At 42.1% G+C, this 23,341-nt stretch overlaps 1 long non-coding RNA gene across 1 annotated transcript in view; it reads left to right on the top strand.

Moving 5' to 3' along the window:
- The window catches only part of LOC142830512 (uncharacterized), a 48,549-nt gene extending 29,739 nt beyond the window's left edge, over positions 1-18,810 (top strand). Inside the window, exon 3 of the long non-coding RNA XR_012905811.1 lies at positions 17,336-18,810. This is a non-coding gene — a long non-coding RNA (uncharacterized LOC142830512). The remainder of the gene's footprint in view (positions 1-17,335) is intronic.
- The last annotated feature ends 4,531 nt before the right edge of the window (positions 18,811-23,341 follow it).

The following is a 23,341-nucleotide window of genomic DNA, read 5'->3' as shown; positions in this document are numbered from 1 at the left end:
TCATTCACACTTGTTTTATATCAATGTAACACCAATAGCTTGCAAGAAGTTACATCTCAATTACAGCTACAATGACCAAAACTAAAATAAGGCAATCTGTGGCCCTAGGCACAATCCACATGAGGCTTCTATAGTGTCCCATGGTAGGTCTCACCCCTTGCTTGGAAGGGGGCAGCTGCTTTTAGAGTGAAGATGAAAAGAGCTGTCCATGTCTTTGAGCACTGTGTTTTCAGGCTCTCTGCACACTCAGGCCTGGTTAGACCTGGCAGGTTGGCTTAAGGTACGCCATCCAGCTATGCAAAATGAGCAGCTGAATTCAGCTTAACTTGAGCCAAGCCACCCTGGTGTCCACACTGTGAGAGGCCAATGGGAACACATGCTCCCATCAGCTTCCCTTACTCCCCACAGAATGAGGAGTTCCGGAGGCTGGTGGGGGATACCCTCAGCATTCAATTTGCGGGTCTACATTAGACCCACTAAATCAAATGCTGTAAGACTGACCTCCGGAGGGTCGATCATCACATAGGTATCAATGTGCCCTCATAGAGGCACCTGTTACTCTTCGGCCACATTCTCACAGTTCTCTTTGCAACATAAGGCCTAAAAACACTTAAAGAAAAATGAAATCTGTGATTCTGATTACACCACGAGACTCCAGAACCAGGGACCTTAGGATGTATGGATAGTGCCTATGCACTAAACTGGCCCTGATAAAGTCTGAACTCAGTTGAATAACAGTAGCAAAAGCTGTAGCAGCTGTAGCTGTATGTTGGTATTAACCATGAATCCACTCTGCAGATTTGTTGGTGCACTCAGGAAGATATACACAGAATGGCTGTGTCTACATTGGCCCCTATTCCATAATAGGGATGCAAATGTAGCACTTTGGAATAGGCAAATCTGCGGGCGATTTAAATATCCCCCGCGGCATTTGCATTAACATGGCTGCCGCTTTTTTCCGGCTTGTAGATAAGCCGGAGAAAGGCGCCAGTCTGGACGCGATCCTCCGGAAAATAAGCTCTTTTCCGGAGGATCTCTTATTCCTACTTTTAAGAGATCCTCCGGAAAAGAGCTTATTTTCCGGAGGATCGCGTCCAGACTGGTGCTTTTCTCCGGCTTATCTACAAGCTGGAAAAAAGCGGCAGCCATGTTAATGCAAATGCCGCGGGTGATATTTAAATCCCCCGCGGATTTGCCTATTCCAAAGTGCTACATTTGCATCCCTATTACGGAATAGGGGCCAATGTAGACACAGCCAATGAGGGTATGTGTACACTACAAAGTTAATTCGAACTAACAGACGTTAGTTCGAATTAACTTTGATAGGTGCTACACATGCAAACCGCTAGTTCGAACTTAATTTGAACTAGCGGAGCGCTTAATTCGAACGAGGTAAACCTCATTCTACGAGGACTAACGCCTAGTTCGAATTAAGTAGCCCTCCCCAGCTTGCCCTGGTGGCCACTCTGGGCACCACCAGGGAAACTTGTCTGCCCCCCTACCAGCCCCAGAGCCCTTAAAGGGGCACGGTCTGGCTATGGTTCCCATGCCAGATGCAAGCCTGCCAGCACCCAGCCATCAGACCCTGCACCTGGCACGGCACGAGCCAGCCACCCGCTGCCACCCAGCCCTTCGCCGCTTCCCGGGACCAGGCTGGCGGCTACCAGGAGCCTGCCTGGGGCTGCAAGAGGCGGGTGCCCACCTGGTCTAGCGTGGACATCGTGGACCTCATCCATGACCTCCACACTAGGCACAGGAAAGTGGCTGTCTAGGGCAGGAGAGCTGCCAACCTGGCCGCCCAGGAGCAGGTTTGCATGAAAATCAAGGTGGTCGAGTGAGACCCCGACCCTGAGCCCTGAGCTTAGAACATAAAAACATAAGAACGGCCATAAGGTCCATATAGCCCAGTAGCCTGTCTGCCGACAGCTGCCCACACTAGGTACGCTGGAAGGGATGGACTGAAGACAATGACCAAGCCATTTGTCTCGTGCCATCCATCCTCAGCCTTCCACAAACAGAGGCCAGGGACACCATTTCTACCACCTGGCTAATAGCACTCCATGGACCCAACCTCCATGACTTTACCTAACTTCTCTTTAAACTCTGTTATAGTTCTAGCCTTCACAGCCTCCAGCGGCAAGGAGTTCCACAGGTTGACTGTTTGCTTTGTGAAGAAGAACTTTCTGTTATTAGTTGAAGCCTGCTACCCATTCATTTCATTTGGTGTCCTCTAGTCCTTCTATTATGGTAACTAATGAAAAACTTTTCTTTATGCATCCTCTCCACATCACTCATGATTTTATAGACCTCTATCATATCCCCCCTCAGTCTCGTCTTTTCTAAGCTGAAAAGTCAAAGTCTCTTTAGCCTTTCTTCATATGGAACTTGTTCCAAACCCCTGATCATTTTAGTTGCCCTTTTCTGATCCCTTTCCGAGGCCAAAACATCTTTTCTGGGGTAAGGAGACCACATCTGTACACAGTACTGAAGATATGGCGTACCATAGTTTTATACTTCCCCTCCTCCTTCTTCCCCTGGCTTCCCCCTTCCAGCTCCTTCCTCCCAGGTTTCCCCTTCCCCTCTTCCACCCTCTCCCTTCCCCTCTCCTACCTCCTTTTCCCAGTCTCCCCAGAGGTTAATCCCCCCCCCAGTTTTGTTAAATAAAGAGAGTTTCTATTTTTGAACACGTGTCCTTTATTTTTTACATCACGAAGGGGGGTTAGGGAGGGGTAAGTGGAAGGAGGTGAGGGAGGAATGGGGTACGAACCCCCAATGGGGAGGACTGGGGTGGAAGCTCTCCTGCAGCCCCCCGATTGACCCCCCCATATGGCAGCCTGTGGCAAGTGCAGCCAGGCTGATGGCCGAGTGCTATGATGTGCCGAGTGTGGGCATTCAGGGCACTCCAAGCCAGGACTGCTTTGTTGTCCCTCATCGATGTAGACAAGCAAGCAGTGAACCCCTGAGAACTGTCTGTTCGGGGTGGGGGTCGGGTCCCTTTAAACACAGCCATCAGCTAACCTGAGGCAGCAGCTCCATGCTCTAAGTCCTAACCTGATGTCCTGCCGGCACTGCTTCCGGCCAGCATTAACTTCGGTTCAGGGTCCACTCAATGTGGACATGCTAGTTCGAATTAGCAAAATGCTAATTTGAACTAGTTGTTAGGTCTAGATGCACTAGTTCGAATTAACTAATTCGAATTAAGTTAGTTCAAATTAGTGCTGTAGTGTAGACATACCCTGAGAGAGTGGGAGTTAATGTCTTAAAACACTTTTAAAGGCAAGAGCTACCATACAGAGAGAGAGAAAATTAATTGCTGTGGGATAGCTTGGTAGGGAGAGAGATGAAAACTAGGAAGAAAACAGGCTTCTTTATATTATAGAAGCCCTTCTAAAAGTGAACAAATCAGAGTGCCAGTGCTAGAAGCTTGAGCAGGCATGGATTTTAAAACCAATGATATGAAGCACAAAGAGCTGCCAATGAAGGTGTCCACCATGTAAAGACAAACAGAAAAATGCAAAGTAAGTCCCCATGGGAACTGAAAATAGGAGCTATTTAAATCAAAGTACCATTGTTCAGATACCATGCAATCCTCTACATGAGCTAGAAAAGAGAAAAAATTAATAACGCATATGCCTAGGATGTCAGGAAAAGTTAAAAACAAGTATCATACAACATTAATAACAAGACCAACCACTACTCATAGTAACTGTGAAATGGCAAGCAAAAGAATCAGGGAAATAGAGAAATGAGGGTACGGTTGTTAATGTGTTGCGACAGACTGCTGGCTATGACAGAGCTCTGCCACTACAGCCTGGCTGAAAAGATCACTTAGAACCAGCTGAGCAAGCTCAGGCCTGAAGGACTATTAGAAGCAGCTGTGGGTCTCATTAGCCAGAGGGCTATATAAGGCAGCCAGAGAAGAAGTGACAGAAGGGAGGTCAGTGGCTGAGGGCTGTGTTTGCTTCCACTTCTGCAGGCAGGAGGAGAAGCTGGCAGAGTTTGCTGTAATCCACAAATCTGTAAATAGAAGCTTGTGGGAAGCTGACAATAAAAGGCACGGGTGACTGCACCAGAGAGGGTCTTTGGCTGATTTGTGGATCAGAAGCTGTCCCAGAGTAAGGGGTCTGAGCCAGGACCTTGCCACAGTATGTAACATAACAGTGAAGCCTGAACTGAAGCAAGGCATTCCTGATGGGGAATCATGTCTTTAATTATGCATTGCCTCTTGTGACACAGACATACGTTTTGGTAAAAATGAGTGATTTAAAGTGCACCATTAGTCTGGCATCAAACTTTGATTTGATATCAGAGACTTGATCTGGAATAAATCCTTCTGGCATTTGAGGCACTCACAGTTTAATATGGCAGAAAGCTAAAGGGAAAAAGTTGCCACTTCTCTTCACAGCGGTCAAGAGACACTTAGTTCTTTTGACAATTGGCACTGGAAGAGCAAAGCAGTTCAGAGGTGATTTTACAACAGATGGTCTGCTCTAGCTAATATCTTTCATAGTGATGTATGCAGAGTGCAAATGGGCTTGAAAAAATTCTGCAGCCGTACATCTTTGCATGTTGGAGTAGTTCAGAATCCAAATGTGGATCCAAATGCTGTAACTCTGGATCCAGCCTACCACCCCTTATATGTATAATTGTGAGCCAAAGTTCTCCATTCCCCTTCCCGGTTGTGTAGCTTATTATCTCCTCTGATAATTATGTATAAATAATTGTTGAGGTTAAATCCAAAATTGTACATTTCCCACCCCCTATTCCTCTTTTGATATGTAGGATACGAAGCCTCCTGGATCTCTTCTAACTTTCCATTTACCAGCTTCAGGGGGTAGCTGAGTTAGTCTGTACACGATAAACTTAAAAACCAACAAATAGTCTGGTAGCACTTTAAAGACTAATAAAACCATTGTTAAAGACTAACTATCTACATGTTTTGTTAGTCTTTAAAGTACTACCAAACTGTTTGTTGTTTAAGTTTTTCTATTTACCAGTTTGAGTTAATATAGCCTCTTCTTTAAATGATGACAGAAGAAACTGATCTCGGATAATTGGTTTCAGATTTAATGATATAAAGGATTTTACAAAAGTCTATGCTTTGTTGTATTATGCCAGTGGTGTTTCCAAAGAAACAGGATTGTACTGCCTAGAAATCATGTCTGCAAGATCTATGCTATCTTCAGAACTTTTCCAGGGACTTCATGTCTCGTTTTGGGAACTGTGATTTCTCCAAATCATTAACAAACTGGTATTTCCTACATAAACATGGCAAGCAGTTCATTTCCTTGGTAGTAGTAACATAGGATTATAAGAACAGCCATACTGGGTCAGTTCAGTGGTTCATCTACCCCAGTATTCTGTCTCTGATAATGGCCAGTGCCATATGCTTCAGAGAAAATGAACAGAACAGGATAATTTCTAGTGGTACATTCCCTAACGTCAAGTCCCATCTTTTGACACTGGAATTTTAGGTACATATGGTGCATGGGTTACATCACTGATCATTCTGGTGAATAGCTATAGATGGCCCTATCCTTCATTAACATAGCCAGTTCTTTTTAGAATCCAGGTTTTACTTTTGGCCTTCATGATATCCCTTGGCAAAGATGTCCACAGATCCCTAACTGGGATTCCAATTTTTAAAGGATGTTTGTGTGTGTCTAACCATCTCTTTTATTCTACTGTTTAGCCATCATCACATTTTTTAAATCTTCCTTTTGTTTATGTTGGGATATATGGTATTTTTAAATAGTTTCCTTGCAGTTTCCAGGCATTTCACCCTTGTGACTGTTCCTTTTAATTCCTATTTACTTAACTATCTCTTTTTTTTGTATTTTCATTTTGAAGTTAAATGCTAGTATGGCCAATTTCGTTGGTATCCCGTCCAAAGATGTTAAATTTAATTACATGGTGGTCATATTACTGACCAGTTTTTAGACCAGATTCTCTGGGCCACTTAGGGTTAAATCAAGAATTGATTCTCATCTTGGAAGATCCAGGACAAGGCGGTCATTTATTGTGTCTAGAAATGTTATTTCTGCATCCTTTCCTGAGGTGACACATAACCAGTCAATACAAGGATAGTTGAAATCCCCAATTATTACTGTTTTCTGCCTTTGTAACCTCTCTAATCTCCCTGAGCATTTCACAGTCACTATCACCATTGTGGTCAGGTGGTCAGTAGTATAATCCTCCTGCTATACTTTAATTGCTCAAGCATAGAACTTCTACACATAGAGATTCTATGGTACAGTTGGAATAATTTTAGAATTGTACTTGCTCTTTCACATAGTACCACTCCACCATTGTGCCTACTCTGCCATTACTATATATTTTGTACTATCATATTACTATGTCATCGATTATCCTCATTCCATCAAGTTTCCATGATGACTATTGTATCCACATTTAATGCCAGGTGTTCTAGTCTAGTTTACCCTTCTCAGACTTCTGACACTTGTACATTTTGTCAATATTCAGATACTTGCTTTCACATGTTCTATTTCAATGGGACCTTTGAGTTTGACTGTTCCTCGCTAGCTGTTATCTGTATTTTACCAATGTCTTTCCTATCCTCTTTATGAGAATATAGGGTCCCTCCTTTAATTCCTAAAGCATATCTCTGTCTGAACCATAAACTTGTCCACATCTGGTGGCTATCCCCCCAGCCCTTAATTTAAAACTCCTCTGCAACCTTTTTAATTTTACATACCAGCTGTGTGGCCATTTTAGTTTAGGTGGAGTCTGTTGGGCTTCCTCTACTCCCACAGGTTCCTAATAAATCTAAAAGCCTCCTCCCTACACCATTTCTCATCCATGCACTGAGTCCTTAAAGTTCTGCCTATATTTCCAGCCCTGCATGTGGAATTGGGAACATTAAAGAGAATGCTTCCATGGGACACTCAAATATGTTCATTTACCTGAGTAAAGAGAAATATTCATACACACAAAAAAAAAAAAAAAATTAAAATGTGAACTAGACAAGCAGTTGGTGCTATTTAACAAATAGGCCAGTGTCAATATGGTAGCTCAAAGGTTCCAGGAAACTAATGAACTGCTGTAATGTCATCTCTGTCATTGCTCATTAGCACCTCAGAGTTGCCTCAGAGTCTCATTCTCTCAGCAATCAATGCCTCTGCCCACGGCTGGAATAATCTATAGCCAGGCCTACCAGCCTAGTTCTTTGAGTCACATGATGAGATTATATTTGCTTTTAAAAAAAAAATTCTAACCAGTGCTTTTTTTGTAAAAGTTGTTGAGGATAAAAAAAAAAAAAAAAAAAAAAAAAAAAACCATGATGGGGCCAACATTGCCCTTTTAAGAGACGTGGCTCCCTTAAGACATGTGGCCCAGCAGACTGAACATTTGCATACAGAGGTGCTGGTACGCTCCATTCTTTCCAGGTAAGCTTTGACTGGAGGTGAAGCACTGTTTCTAACCCTCATGAATGCAGGAAGAGACTGAAACTATGATCAAGTATAACCAAAGCCTGAGTCTTCAGAGAGCCTGAAACAATAGCTTCAAGAGGTATGAACTGTCCTGTTAATCTTCACTGAAACCCATTGCATCCAAAGGACAAGTGGGTTGACAGCTCAGCAGCAGGGCTACAGCACTGGAGTGGAACTCTGGATGGTGCTCTGTGCATTGTGCCTCGAGACCCAAATTGTCTTAGTTCAGCCCTGCCTCTATCTCGAGATTTAGTCACCACCAGCCAATGCCAAGTACTAAGACAAGTCAAGGAGCCAAGATATTAAAGACAGACTAAAACATCTTCTCAGCTGAGTAGTCAAACCAAAACCCTCCAGGAAACATCAAACAGCTGCCTCTCAATGGCCCAACTACATGGATGCTCAGGGTCATCTGACTGTTTTCTGTACACAATGAATGTACTGGAAGGACAGAGCTTCTGCTATTTTACTTCTTCTGATTCCCATGCTTCAATGAATGGGCTCATTTATGATTAGGTAACATTTGTAATTTTACTTTCTATCACGGAGAAGAGTTTGACTGGCTGATTGACACCGGGTAGGTCTTCAAATAAAAAACCTAGACTATATGGACTAGCTTGGATCCAATTAGTGTTGGCAATAGCAGCAGTGAAGACAGTGTATCGCGGGCATCAGAATGGGCTATTGAGTCAAATATGTACCCCAAGCTTGTAGTTCGACACTGTAACCCACAGGGCTCTGAGCTTCTTTGTGCTTCCAAAACCTCCAACATGCATAATTTATATTAAAAAAATTTCCCTTGTTAACCAAAAGCCCATTTATCCCAGGTGCTTTTAGGTCACCTATTCCATATGATCAACTGCTTTTTCAGTGTATATAAAGATAGGAAAAGAGCCAGTTAAAAATTAAGACTCTAGAACTCAGATGTTTAAAAAAGCCAGAAATATAGAGCATTATAAACTGGGACTTTGTGGGAGGCAGCACTACTAGGGTACGTCTAGACTACATGGCTCAGTCGACGGAGCCATGGAGATTTGTTGTTTTGGCAAAGGCAAATGAAGCCGCGATTTAAATGATCGCGGCTTCATTTACATTTACATGGCTGCCACGCTGAGCCGACAAACAGCTGATCAGCTGTTTGTCGGCTCTCGCGCTAGTCTGGACGTTCCCCCTGTCTACATCAAAGCCCTTTGTTGGCAGCCCCGGTAAACCTCATTCCACGAGGAATAACGGGGCTGCCGACAAAGGGCTTTGATGTCGACAGGGGGAACGTCCAGACTAGCGCGCGAGCCGACAAACATCTGATCAGCTGTTTGTTGGCTCAGCGCGGCAGCCATGTAAATGTAAATGAAGCCGCGATCATTTAAATCACAGCTTCATTTGCCTTTGCCTATGTGTCTAATCTACATGCCTCTGCCGATAGAGGCATGTAGTCTAGACACAGCCCTAGAGAACAAGAGTAGGAGTCATGAAACTTGTATTTTATCCTGGGCAACGACCTGCTGTTCGATCACGGACAGGCCATTTTACTTCTTTGTGCTCCACTTCCTTTACTACTTGTCCTATCTATTTAGGTTGTAAGCTCTTTGGAGCCTGGACTCTTTGTGTTCTCCATTTGATCAGCACCTGACACAATGTGCTCTGGACCCGCTATGTGCTATTGCAATAAATATTAAATACTGCTCGGAGCAGGGACGGTCTCTGACTTTGTATTTGTACAATGCCAAGCATAATAGGGTCCCAGTCTCCAGTGAGATCAATAGGCATTACTTCCACACACATAAATAGTAATTAGTAGACTCCTCCCAAATGGGAATGTTCTCTTGATAATGTACTGCATCACTGTGTGAACTGTGTTTTAGATATACCTTATTGATATCAATTTGGATATTCTGTGCATATGTATTTGCTAGAATATTAGTGTATCAAATACAGCTGATCCTTATAGCAGAAAATTATTGGCCTTAGGGTTGAAAATATGACTGAAAGTGTGCTAGAATGGATGACAGCAAAGGAATATTACTTTTTTCCCCCCAACATCAGTCACAGTTGTTTTCCCTTTGAAATAAGAATAGCTCCAGGAGTAATCTGATGAAACTGAGAAAAGGAAAGTTTAGCTATCAGAAGTTATTTTTCGCTGTTGCGTTCTATTGGACTGAAGAATAATCTCCTAAAAGAAAAGACATCACTAGAGATATCTAACCCTAGAGTAAACAAATCACGAGAATGTACTCGGAGGAATAATTCTTTAGTGGCGGGGAAATGGAAAAGATGAACTTCCAACCCCAATTTTGGTGATTTTGGACTTTGTATATCCAAAAAGAAAAAAGAGTTTTGCCTAAAATGTATTGCGTAACATATGCCAATAAGATTGAAAGTATAAAGGAAAATATATTTATCAGTTATTTATAATAACTGCTTTATAATTAGTGCAAAAGTAACATCATATTTCAATGCAGCTATTTAACAATGTATTAGTAGGGCTGTTTGTGTTACCCAGCAAAAATTAGTTACATTACTATCTGCTCATAAATAACCCATTAACATCAATTATCAACCCCCATAAACAACTAAAATAAAGCCAACAAATGGTCTGGTAGCACTTTATAGACTAACAAAACATGTAGGTGGTATCGTGAGCTTTCGTAGGCACAGCCCACTTCTTCAGATGACCGGAGTTATGAGTTTGGAATGTGTACACACAAAATAAAGAGGAGGGGGGAGGGAAGAAAAGGAGGGGAGTATGAGACAGAGCATCAGTAAGTATTTGGAGAATGGGTACTTAAACCGAAGCAGATAAAAATCAAAGTCAATACATAGATTCCCATGTCAGGAAGGATACTACACAGAGAGCTGTTAGCAGCTTCAATGGTCGTTAAGTTGGTTCGGACATTACCAGTTTTCATCACCATTGAGTCCATTAGCATGTGAATTGAATTTGCGGATGAACTGTAATTCAATGTTTTCCTGTGGATTTGGCTTGTAGACAGAGGCGTAGTGAAGGGGGGGCAGGGATGAGCAGTTGCCTCCAGGTATCATGCTGGGTGGGGGGGGGGGGTGCCTGGCTGGGGTGGGACCATAGCACATGCTGATTTGGCCCACATGACTCTTTAAACAGAGACCCGGGATCTTCTGGCTAAGTGCTGCCGGCTCTCTACAGACGAGCTGAAGCAGCCAAGCTGGGTGGGAGGAGCAGTGTTTTTAAAGGTACGTTCCTCCATTGCCTGGCTTAGGCGGGGTGGGGGGGTGCTCCTGGCACTGGGGGTACCTGGCTCGGGGGTGGGGTGGTGCATGGCAGGGGCTGGCTTTGGGGCAGGAGTGAGGTGAGGTGAGTATATTGGGATGGGGAGCACTGTGGGGGGATTGGCTCTGGGCAGGGGTGAGTGCATTGGGATAGGGAGTAGTAGAGGCGGGGGCTGGCTCTGGGGCAGGGATGGTTGTGTTGTACTTAAAAGTACTGCATGGGATCTTTTTTGGGGGGAAAGGCAAAATGCCACATTTATTGGTAATACACACATATAGCAGTCAACACTTATATGTATATAATACAGCACACACACACACACACCATGCATGAATACACAACACAATACTCCCATGTTGACTGCAAGATTAGATGTATAGTGTCTTCCCTCTCATGCAGAGAGTCATCATATGCATATGCAGTTACTCGTCTATGGCACCTTCTTCTGGGTGTTTTAATGCTCCCCCATTCACCTTCGAAGAAGAACCTTCCAAAAGCAGGCGCTTGCTGCTTACTCCCAAAGCATCCATAGATCCAGTCTTCTTACACTGAGCCCACTTAACAGGTCCCATTGTTATTGTTCTTGAATCTGGCTTCCACCTTTGTCCAATTATTGCAAGTGCCCAGAGGTGCTTGTCTTTCATACCTTATCCATTCACACTTCATTCACTCAACAGGACAATCAATTTAGCAAAGGGGGTACAAAGTCTACATGATACAAGGTTTCTGTGTAAAAAGGCTTAATACAAAGTTTCTACGTTCTGTAAAAGTATACAAAGTTTCTATAAAAGGACTTAATACAACAAACTAAAGACATATTACAATGCTAAAAGGACTTGATACAAAGCTAAAATGAAAAAAAATTCAATGACAAAATGATTAATACAGAGATTGAGATTTACCTACAGTTGCGTTGGTATAGAGGGGGGCTGAGATGCCTGCTCTGGGGAAAGGGTGATTGCATTGGAATGGGGGGTGCCGGACCCTGGGGCAGGGGTGAGTGCATTGGGATTGGGATACTGGGGCAGGAGGAACCTGACTGAAGGGCAGGGATGAGTGCATTGGGGTTACTTATATTTTTTTAAAATAGAAGATACTTTATAACAAAAGGAAAACTTACAAAACAATAGCCTGGTAGCACTTTAAAGACTAACAAGTGTATATCAGGCATATCAAACTTGAAGCCCTCTGAGGGCCACACAAATGAAAACTGATAGCTTTCAGGGACACCAAAAAAAGTACTTCTATAGGAAAGTGGTATTACTTATTATTATAGATTATGATTTAGATATATTTTATAATTTTCAGGTCTTGTTTTAATATAATACAATAATTTATGTAAAATTATTTGCTCATATAAAATATTTTTAATTTAAATATAAATTTAAGGTACTTTAATTTTTTTTATATGATACATACTTGTTTTTACTTCAACAAAACAAGTTGTAGACCATGGTTAATCAAATAGAACAGGCTTTTGTGAAAATTTCAGATACTTTGTAAGTCTGAGATTTTGCATAAACATATTCCTGCAATTGTAAAAAAATTGACATATTTATTGATATAAAAGTACAGGCAGTCCCCGGGTTACGTACAAGATAGGGACTATAGGTTTGTTCTTAAGTTGAATTTGTATATAAGTCGGAACTGGCTCCAGATTCAGCCGCTGCTGCTGAAACTGACCAGGGGCTGACTACAGGAAGCTGAAGGCAGAATTGCTCTGCCCCCAGCTTCCTGGAATCAGCCACTGATCAGTTTCAACAGCAGCTGAATCTCGAGCCTGGGACAGAACAGCTGGACTGCCAGGTAGGTCCCTGCAGGACCAACCCGGCAGCACCCCAGCTGCTCTACCCCAGGGTCCACAACAAAAGCCTGGTCTGCTGGGTGGGGGGGTGTGCACTAGCTGCGCCCCCTCCCCAGCAGACCAGGGACACGGGGAGCAAAGCCGCAGTGGCAGCGGCATGAAAGCTCATGATACCATCTACATGTTTTGTTCGTGTATAAAGTGCTACCAGACCATTTGTTTTTTTTTTCTGTAACAGACTAAATCAGCTACCCCCTGAAGCTTCTAAAATAAAACCAACAGCTTTCAAGTTCTTAGTCAAAACCACAAATGGATTTTTATCCAAACTCTGGCTTGCATAGCTTTTAAAACATAGCCTTGTGCAACAATAATGTTGTTCTCTGATGTAAATTTAACTATAAACTTAGGAAAAATTATACCTTGTGAAAGAAATGAACATGTAGATTGAGAGTTTTTACAATATGTACATATTAAGATGGACTCATGATACTAGTTCTTAATTTGACTTGGGAAGTTCCACAAGGCAAAACCCTAATTAGTGTCTTGAGTCAGCAGCTGATTTTTTTTTAATTTTTGCAGAGATGCAAAATGTTTTGGCATGCACTGATCCCCAAGCTCGTACCAGTTAATTTGTTCCTATATGTGAGACTAATTCAGTGCTCTAAATCTGTCCATAGAGTGTGATTTTCCTCAGAGGGACTTCTCAAAGGACAGGACCAAACCCTCCATTGATTGCTTAATAATTTACAGAAGGTGTTGGCAATACAGAATTGAAATGTAAAATTAATATGTGAAGGTTATAATATGCTACATTAAGTGATATATCTCTGATTCGAAAATTGTGGGATAGTCTCAACTTCTCTTCACTAGCTTCAATACAAGCCAAACCAAAAACAATAATATTTAGCATTTGAATAGCACTTTCATTCATCAGTTTCATAGGACCAGATTTTCTCAACCTGTATTAAAGCCCCTCCTGCTCACAAACAGCCCTAGGAGAATCTGCTGCTGGCTAGTCAGGCTAGGGATTCATAGAATCATAGAATCATAGGACTGGAAGGGACCTCTAGAGGTCATTGAGTCCAGCCCCCCGCCCTCAAGGCAGGACCAAGCTCCGTCTACACCATCCCTGACAGATGTCTATCTAACCTGTTCTTAAATATCTCCAGAGAGGGAGATTCCACCACCTCCCTTGGCAATTTATTCCAATATTTGACCACCTTGACAGTTAGGAATTTTTTCCTAATGTCCAATCTAAACCTCCCCTGCTGTACTTTAAGCCCATTACTCCTTGTCCTGTCCTCAGTAACCAAGAGGAACAAATTTTCTCCTTCCTCCTTGTGACACCCTTTTAGATATTTGAAAACCGCTATCATGTCCCCCCTTAATCTTCTTTTTTCCAAACTAAACAAGCCCAGTTCATGAAGCCTGGCTTCATAGGTCATGTTCTCTAGACCTTTAATCATTCTTGTCACTCTTCTCTGTACCCTTTCCAATTTCTCCACATCTTTCTTGAAATGTGGCACCCAGAACTGAACATAGTACTCCAGCTGAGGCCTAACTAGTGCAGAGTAGAGTGGCAGAATGACTTCACGAGTTTTGCTTACAACACACCTGTTGATACAACCTAGAATCATATTTGCTTTTTTTGCAACAGCATCACACTGTTGACTCATATTCAACTTGTGGTCCACTATGACCCCTAGATCCCTTTCCGCCATGCTCCTTCCTAGACAGTCGCTTCCCGTCTTGTATGTATGGAACTGATTGTTCCTTCCTAAGTGGAGCACTTTGCATTTCTCTTTATTAAACCTCATCCTGTTTACCTCTGACCATTTCTCTAACTTGCTAAGGTCATTTTGAATTATGTCCCTATCCTCCAAAGAAGTTGCAACCCAACCCAGTTTGGTATCATCTGCAAACTTAATAAGCGTACTCTCTATCCCAATATCTACATCATTGATGAAGATATTGAACAGTACGGGTCCCAAAACAGACCCTTGCGGAACTCCACTTGTTATCCCTTTCCAGCAGGATTTAGCACTGTTAACAACAACTCTCTGACTACGGTTATCCAGCCAATTATGCACCCACCTTATTGTGGCCCTATATTATATTTATAATAAGTTATATTTGCCTAGTTTATCAATAAGAATATCATGCGAGACTGTATCAAATGCCTTACAGACATTTTTCTGGGATACCAGAGATATCCTGGAAAAGCTCTGCCGCGCCCATGAAGGCTGTGTCTACATTGGCACCCCTTTCCGGAAAAGGGATGCTAATGAGACCAGTCGGAATTACAAATGCCACGGGGGATTTAAATATCCCCCGCGGCATTTGCATGAACATGGCTGCCGCATGGTCTACACGGGACCAAATTTCAGAAATAACTCCTTTTTCAGAACATTCCTGTATTCCTCTCGCTTAGAGGAATACAGGGATGCTGAAAGAACGTGCCTGCTTTTTCAGAAACTGTTCTGAAAAAAAGCGGAAGCGTTCCCTGGGCGCGGCAGAGCTTTTCCAGGATATCTCTGGTATCCCAGAAAAATTCTGCAGTCTAGACATATCCTCAGATAGGATGATTAGATGTCCCGATTTTTAAAGGGACAATCCCAGAACTGGACCTTTTTCTTATATGGATGCCTATTACCTCCACCCCATCCCAATTGTTCACACTTGCTTTTTGTCACCCTAAGTTCAGCCATCAAAGCCATCCAGGAAATCTGGATCTAAAAATTAGCATTGATTCGGGATGCATAATCAGATATGCAGAAGTCTACAACAGTACAAAATAGAGATATTTGAAAAGCAAATAAAAATTTTAGTTTTGTTTAATTGCTTTAAAAATTGAGATTCAAAATTGCAAGGAAAAAAATCTCATTGAAACTATTTTCTTACTTTTCTAACCAGTTCCATGGAGATCTCTGTTTTTACAGAGTGGTAGCACTTGTTCTGGCACTTGTTAGACCATAAAATTACAAAATCTGTCAAAAGGCTGCTTGAGATAATTTTGATCAGTTTCTGAATTGCACTAATTATAACTTTATTCTTCCTTTGTCCAATCTTACAGACTCTTGGAACTTGGGCAGTGTAACCATGAAGTGACAAGAAGCCAAAATAGAACACAACCAGTGTCTTTAAAAACCCCTCTAAAACATTGATAAAACAGTCTTTCTGGAAAAGATGTGGCATAAATACATTTAGCCAATGGTGCAATAAAGCATACATGGGAGAACTCTACACTAATCCAGAGAGGATTAAAGGCTCCCTTTCCTTTGCAAACAAGCCTATTTTCAAGCAAAATAGGACTACCAGAGTAGCTTTTAAGTCAACATATTTGAAAAGTCATGGTTCTGCCCATGTTCACTATAAAAACATTGCTGAATTCCAAGTAACAGAAACATCATTTTATCTGAACAATTTATTTGGCAACATTTTCTCTCACCACACTCCCACAGTCTTTATTACCATGCTCCCTCATGCCAGAAGAATTAATGCTGGGAGATTTTTAATGTTTCCAGCAGCAATCTTCAAGTCAGGCTGCTCTTGTTGAAAGATCCTAAACCTCATCATCATGATCCCCTGAGAAGCCTGGATTCCCATCTCTCCCGGGGATGGCACCATCTGCATCTAGCCTTGACAGTTCATTACATATTGACCTTAAAGAGGTCACTGGCTGCTGAAATTTGTTAGCCTGGCCCCTGTGGATTTTTTTCAGTATTTTTTTTAAAAGAATGCTGGTTGCTGGAGACAGCCTGATGTTAGCTCAGCTCCCTGGGGAGATTAGAGAACAGAGTGCAGGTGAGAAGGGATAATATTTAAAGAAAGTTCAAGAACCATTTACTACATGACTTTTCCTGTTATCCAATGAGCTAGTTTTGCTCATCTGTGTAAATGTCTTGCACAAATAAGAACTACGGTTTGCTGTTCTGCTCGGGCACTGGTATTCTCTGACAAGTTCAGAATAAAATAATTGAAAACCCCTAACATAGTTATGTCTAATTTATGCCTCTCCTACACTGTATCTTTCTCAAAATATTAGTTTTATTTTCATTAAATTGGGATGATCCTTTTCACCACTTGTGGCTCCATTTCACTCATGAGTAATCCTGTCAGCACAATTTTATGTGTGTGAAACTTGCACTCCTGTATAAACCGATAAAGAGAAAGGGAAGCCAAGAACCGCCCCTGCTAAAAAATTCCACATATTGAGGCTGTGACAATGCATACACAATATGCATTTGATGCATCATATTGTGGAGACACGAGAGTTAATTACTAAGAGATGCTATGAGAAAAGATAATGGCATGAGTCCAACTGAGATATATCAGGTCAAATTTTGATTCTGGCGAAAGAAATATGCTCAGAAAATGATCATTCTTTTTTGCAACAACTTCTGAAGTTTGTTTTCATTCTGCACTGGAATGAAACCAAAAGCTTTATAGCATTTTGCAAAAATGAAATACACTATGTGATAGGGTGACTACTCATCACCTCGATGGAACTTTCTTGTAATCACTCTTCAGTGTTCAAACACTCCTCTCTTTTCCTTGAGAATGACTACAGACATTCAGCCTTCTGCTTCTATTTTCCTGTCTTTATAATCCCGGTCCAACTCATGCCTCTGCAGCTGGGCTTTCTCACTTCAAGGTATTACATAGCCACTTGATTCCCCTCTGCTGCAGCTTGCTGAGTTAATTAGTCCCTTTCTCACTGTGCATTAACCCTTTCTGGGCAAGTGTGGGGTAAACACCACATCACAGAGTCAAACATCTGGTTTGGGATTGAACATTTGATTTTTTTTTAATTTGTCTTTTTTTCTCTTTCTCTAGAAACTGTCAGTTCACCCAGGACCTTAGAAACTGCCTCATCAAAAATTCATCAACAGTAAGGACATTTCTGCAAAATATTTGAGTTTTGACAAAACCGCAGATTTTGACCAAAAAAAAGTTGAATTGAGAATGTTCTGACTAGTGCTAATGCTAACTTTACTCCTGCTCAGAAGGACAGGCAGAGTTGGGGAGCCCCCTCCCCCCCCAGGACTCCAGCAAAGGTTGCTGAGCTGAGCGGGCATAAATAGGAAAGCAATCTGCATCAGGAAGAAAGCTGGGGCAGCTTCCTTTCCCCATAGAAGAGAGGGAAAGCAGAGGCTGAATTGTGATCGTGAGGGTACATCAATTTCGACATACCTTCACTAGCTCTGATGGAGCTAGCACACTAAAAATAACCCTGATGACATGAACATCTAGCCAGGCAAGTATGTGCCATGTTCTCAAATGGGGTTGTACTCAGAAGGGGCTAACTATCCCCCTGCTCATTCCAACCCAACCACATTAATTGAGCTGGTGTGCAACATACACATGGTTGCCAGGGTGGCACAAGCAGCAGATGCAGGGCAGATAACTGTTTGCACCGCCACGACTATATTTTTATTTTTACCATGCTGACTAGCTCAGTGACAACATTGGTATGTTCCTCCAGTTGGGTTTGATTCCCACTCAAAGTAGACAAATGTAACACTTACCATTTAATTCTGGGTTAGGGCCTGATCCTGTGCCAGTGGAATCAATGAAATTTCTGCCCTTGACTTCAGTGGGTGTGGAATTAGATAGCTAGAGTGTAAGGTGTCTTATGAACCTGAGGTTACAATTTCATTCCTGCTTGCCTCCTTGGGCAGTGCAGTGAGGGGCTCCACTCCTGCTCTTGGTGTACTGCGGGATGCCACAGCATCCAAGAGCCATTGACCGATTCAGCAAATGGACTACCCTTTAGAGAGCATATTCCTAAGGTTCAGCATCTTAGCTGCATACACAGTGTAGTTAAAAACTCAACAACAAGCACTTCAGATAATTAGAAATTATACAGTGGCAGAGGGGTTGATGTGATCAGCAGATGGCATTTTGCTTATTATTTCTTTCAAACTGCAGTGTTGGGGTCAAAGCTTTGATCTCATGTTGACTCTCCTTTGGCTCAGAAGTGAAGTCTGAATGGCAATCACTGCAGCCCTGCCAAGAGCCTTTATGTTAATACCCAGTCTGGAGAAGACAAGGGAATAAAGAAACAAACTTTCCTGACAAAACTCCTGCTGCTAGCAGAGCTAGCCACCTAGCTCCAAGCTAAGGAATACTGGAAATACAACAACAATTATCCTGCAGTGGATTCCTGAAATGTCTCAGCAACTATCAGTAAGTCCCATATTTGTAATCATGCCCCTTGTTATACATAAGATGCTCAGTTCTGTCCTTGAAAAGACTGATAATCCAAGCTCCTTGCTAGATGGCGAAATCTGTGTTTGTTTTACTTTACGACACACAGTTAACAAAATTAAAGAAAGCAATGTAAAAAGCCTCAGTACTTTCTTTAAACTGGTACTTTATGTTTTGTAAAGATCACCAACAGGGCTTCATCCAATGAGGCCGTGAGCACTTATAACTCCTGTTGCCATCAGTGAGATCTAAGGTTGACTGTTTCATGATTTTCTCTTTTTGTTCTACTTAGTTGTGTTAAACCTTCTTTGCTGATAACATAAGGTAGGCCATATTGGGTCAGACTAATGGTTCATCTAACCCAGTAGCCTGTCGTCTGACAGTGCCCAATGCCAGATGCCACAGAGTTAATAAACAAAACAAGACAATTACTGAGTGATCCATCCACTGTCATCTAGTCTCAGTATCTAAAAAATGGAGTTTTACAGACACATGGTGTTGCATCCCTTATCATCTTGGCTAATAGCCTTTGATGGATCTAATCTTCATGAAAATCATCTAACTCCTTTTTTTAATCCAATTATTCTTTTGGCCTTTACAACATCCCCAGCAATGAATTCCACAGGAATCCATTCGCTTTTGTTTGTTTTAAACTTGCTGCTTATTAATTTCATCGGCTGAACGCTGGTTCTTGTGTTATGTGAAGGGTTAAAGAAAATCAAGAAAGGTCTTAGGCTATAATACGCTGTCCAGCAGCCTGTGTGACACAGGTGGGCACTGGACAGATATGCAAGGGAGGGAGAAATATTCCTCCCTCCTACTGTGTCTGCAAGTGCTCTGCAGAGCTTACTCTTTTTGCCATTCTGCCACCTCCTCCCCCCAAGAGAAGGGCTGGGGAGAAGGATTCACAAGACTCAAGGGAGCCAACAGCCTCTACGTGCCTCTGGGCAAGGTGTGGGGAGGCAGTCTGTTCTCCTGGAAGGTGGCAGCCCAGAGCTCTGGGCCCCTTTGAATCACTGGACCCAGGGGCAATTACTCTCCCTGTCAATGGGTCTGACAACAGTGCATCTTCCAAGGCTACCTTCATGGCTCACCTTGCTCTCCTGTATCCCTCCCTGTGGAGCTCTGCACAGTACTGAGAATAGGCATCTTCTATGATAACTATTAATATCAGCTGCCCCCTCTCTGACCAATGGAAGTACATCAACTATATTACCTTGAGGTCTCCAGTAGAAGCAGGAGCTACTGTATATCTTGACCCTTAAGGATAAGGTGGGGAACTCAGAGGGAGGAAGGTTGGAAAGAGAAAGGTACTTCTAACTTTAAAAATGTGATCAATGTAAAACCTGCACTATAAGCTATTTGGTTGAACTGAGGAATACTTTTTGAAGCAGGTTCATTCACCCTCCTTGCAGACAAGACTACTGGGTACTATAGCAAATCTGACTTCAAATTCCAAATATGGGTGGTATTGAAGAGTGGTATTGGTTTTAGTACTAAAGCAGGAAAAGAGAAATCAGATGTTACCATCTGTAACCATGTGAAAGCCTATCACAGACAGAGTAACATTTACCTAGTCTGTGCTGTTGTATGGTGTAGTAGTTAGGGCATTAAGATAGGATTCTGGTAGACTAGGTTCTAGCCTGAGATTTGCAAATGACTTTCTCTGTGCCTCTTTTTACTCTCTCACCTTTTATTTGTTTTGTACAATCAGACTGTAAATCCCTTTGGGGCACTTTGTATTTAAGAAGTGTCTTTATTGACCTTGGCTAATCTTGGTTGGGGATCTAGGGGCAAGTACAATACAAATAATAATTATAAGAACCCAAATGCAGTTCCTAGGAAGGTAAATCCACCATTGATTCCATAAAGACAGTGGGTAAGGGCCAGAAAAATCATGGGACATTGTTTCTCTGGTCACACTCAAATGATAGTGAATTTGCTGCTGCATGAAAATAATGACAAACAAGATTGTTTGACTGGATGTTGGGGCATACCTTGACTGACTTTAGTTTTTTCTATGCCTAAAGTCTAAAGAGAGGAAAAAAATAAACCAACAAACCTCTGAAACATCAAATTGCAGTGAGTTCTGGACTATTCTTCCTAAGCAGCTGAAAGTGACTAGAAGGTATCTTGTTGTCAGTGGGCAATGTGTTGGAGATAAATTGGTATTTAATTTTTAACAATTTCAGAATTGATGAGCTATTAATAGTCATTGGAACCCATCATTAAATTTAAAGGTTGGTGCCAGATGAATGTTTTCCATTTACTATACTCCTTTGCCTTCGTATTTGTCAGTATGAAAAATGGCCACTTGTAGTACAGTACTGTGCCAGATGAATCTGTCAGCCAGGCAACTCAATGCCATGAGAAAGCTCCTTTTTATTTTGCCTTTTAGGAATTTAGTTCAGCAACTGGAATACCAAAGCAAAACCCCTTTGATAGGTGAAAATAGCCTAGGTGAGCAATGAGCAGCTTAAAGGTATTTAAATGTTTATCCTATCCTAATATATTTTCCCTAACATTTTGTGATGAGTCAAGAATGTACGGAAGAGCTGCTCGTACTGCATAAGAATGTGGGTACATTTGCAGGGGTCACAATGGTCACTTTAAATCTGCAAAGACTGGACTCTAGAGAGGGGGTACTAGGAGCAGCTAAATGCAGCCGACTGATTTCTGTGGTGTTAGATTTATGGAAAGCATAAATAAAATATTTTAATATTTAAATGCAAGTTCTCCTTGCTTTAAATGTAAAGAACATTACAAAGGATGAAACTATGTTATTGTACATGTTGAACAGATAATCACAGCACATCTACTAAGTGGACCCAAGTCTTTTTTGAAGATAGGGCAGGCAAATAAAAGTGCATTGTGACCTCTAATATCCTGGATGCAAAATTATGAACAGTGGCAAACTGTGGTGGGAAAACCTCAAAAGTTGCTTGGTATTAGAGAAAGTTCAACTAAATCTGAAAAGAAGTTCAAATGCATCCAACCTTTCTGGCTATATTTTGTAACCATAATTTCTAAACCCCAAATAACAACATCCAATACTTGTTCACCAGCCCTATCCAAAACTGTGATCCCCTTTGTAAGGTAAGCAGGGGAGCCAACAAGTCCTTTTTATTTCCTCTATAAGATGCTCTTCACAGCACATATCTGGCTGTGAGAGAATGCCCTACTCCTTTCTTCATTTGCTTTCAACTCTCATATTTTTTATTTTGTTAGAATATCTTTGGTTGTCAAGTGAAGACTTCAGGTTTCAAAGCTAGGCTTGTAAAATTCATTTGAAAGCAGCGTGGATCGAAGCCTCCTCATTTTTAATTCTGATTCCATGGTTCCTCCTGGCAGCATACCTTCGGACAAAGATGCAACCTCTTTGCTTTAGTTTCATGGTCTGCAAAGCTGAGATAATACTTTATTAATACAAGCAGTTCAATTATATTCATGGAAAGTAATGCAATTAGGTAATGAAATAAAAAAAATATGGAAACAGCCCTGCATTTGCGCTTTAACAGAAATTACCATTAATTCAGGGCTTCATTACTGGGACTCTTTCAAAGACATCAGGCAAGATGTCATGACTGGGGAAATAATACACGCAGTCCTAGAGTTGAAAGTGTTGCTTAAAGTTGCTTCCCAGGGAAAACAATGGAAAAAATGCAAGGCAATAACTGGACAAAAACTGAAGGAAATTCAGGATTAGAATATCTTTTTTTGCCTTGTATATACTTGAGATTAACCTTGATACAGCCACCAGAGGCCAAGAACCAGTGTAATTGCATTAATGCAGATCTCAAATGTAGCAAGGGAAGGCATGATTTGTACTAGTTGAACCTAATCTAATTTCAGAGGTTTTGTCTAGCTGCTGGTCAGCACTGATGAACTAATTCCAAGTATAAACATAACCTCTGAGAATTACAAAACCAGTGGAGCCATATGTATGGCCAAGTCTTGATTTAGTTCTAAGTGGAACATAGGATCTGGTCCAAGAGGAAAGTCTAGCTGAACTGCTCAGTAAGGCTGTGTCTAGACTACATGCCTCTGTCGTCAGAGGCATGTAGATTAGACACATAGGCAAAGTCAAATGAAGCCGCGATTTAAATGATCGCGGCTTCATTTAAATTTACATGGCTGCCGTGCTGAGCCGACAAACAGCTGATCAGCTGTTTGTCCGCTCAGCGCGCTAGTCTGGACGCTCCCCTGCCGACATCAAAGCCCTTTGTCGGCAGCCCCGTTATTCCTCGTGGGATGAGGTTTACTGGGGCTGCCGACAAAGGGCTTTGATGTCGTCAGGGGAGCGTCCAGACTAGCGCGCTGAGCCAACAAACAGCTGATCAGCTGTTTGTCGGCTCAGCGCGGCAGCCATGTAAATTTAAATGAAGCCGCGATCATTTAAATCGCGGCTTCATTTGACTTTGCCAAAACAACAAATCTACATGGCTCCGTCGACGGAGCCATGTAGGTTAGATGTACCCTTACGGTGACCATCATGTACTCAAATATTCTTGTAGAGGGGAAATATAAATAATGAAAACTATGAAATCCCAGTGGGCTGAGAGGGAAGGAGTTGTCCAGGCACATCCCAAAGCCCTGCCCCATTCCACCATCTCCCCACCCTCTCCCCCTTTT

This window comes from Pelodiscus sinensis, chromosome 8, assembly GCF_049634645.1.
Source record: "Pelodiscus sinensis isolate JC-2024 chromosome 8, ASM4963464v1, whole genome shotgun sequence".
In the NCBI taxonomy this organism is placed as follows: Eukaryota; Metazoa; Chordata; order Testudines; family Trionychidae; genus Pelodiscus; species Pelodiscus sinensis.
This window is presented reverse-complemented; position numbering and strand designations above follow the sequence as displayed.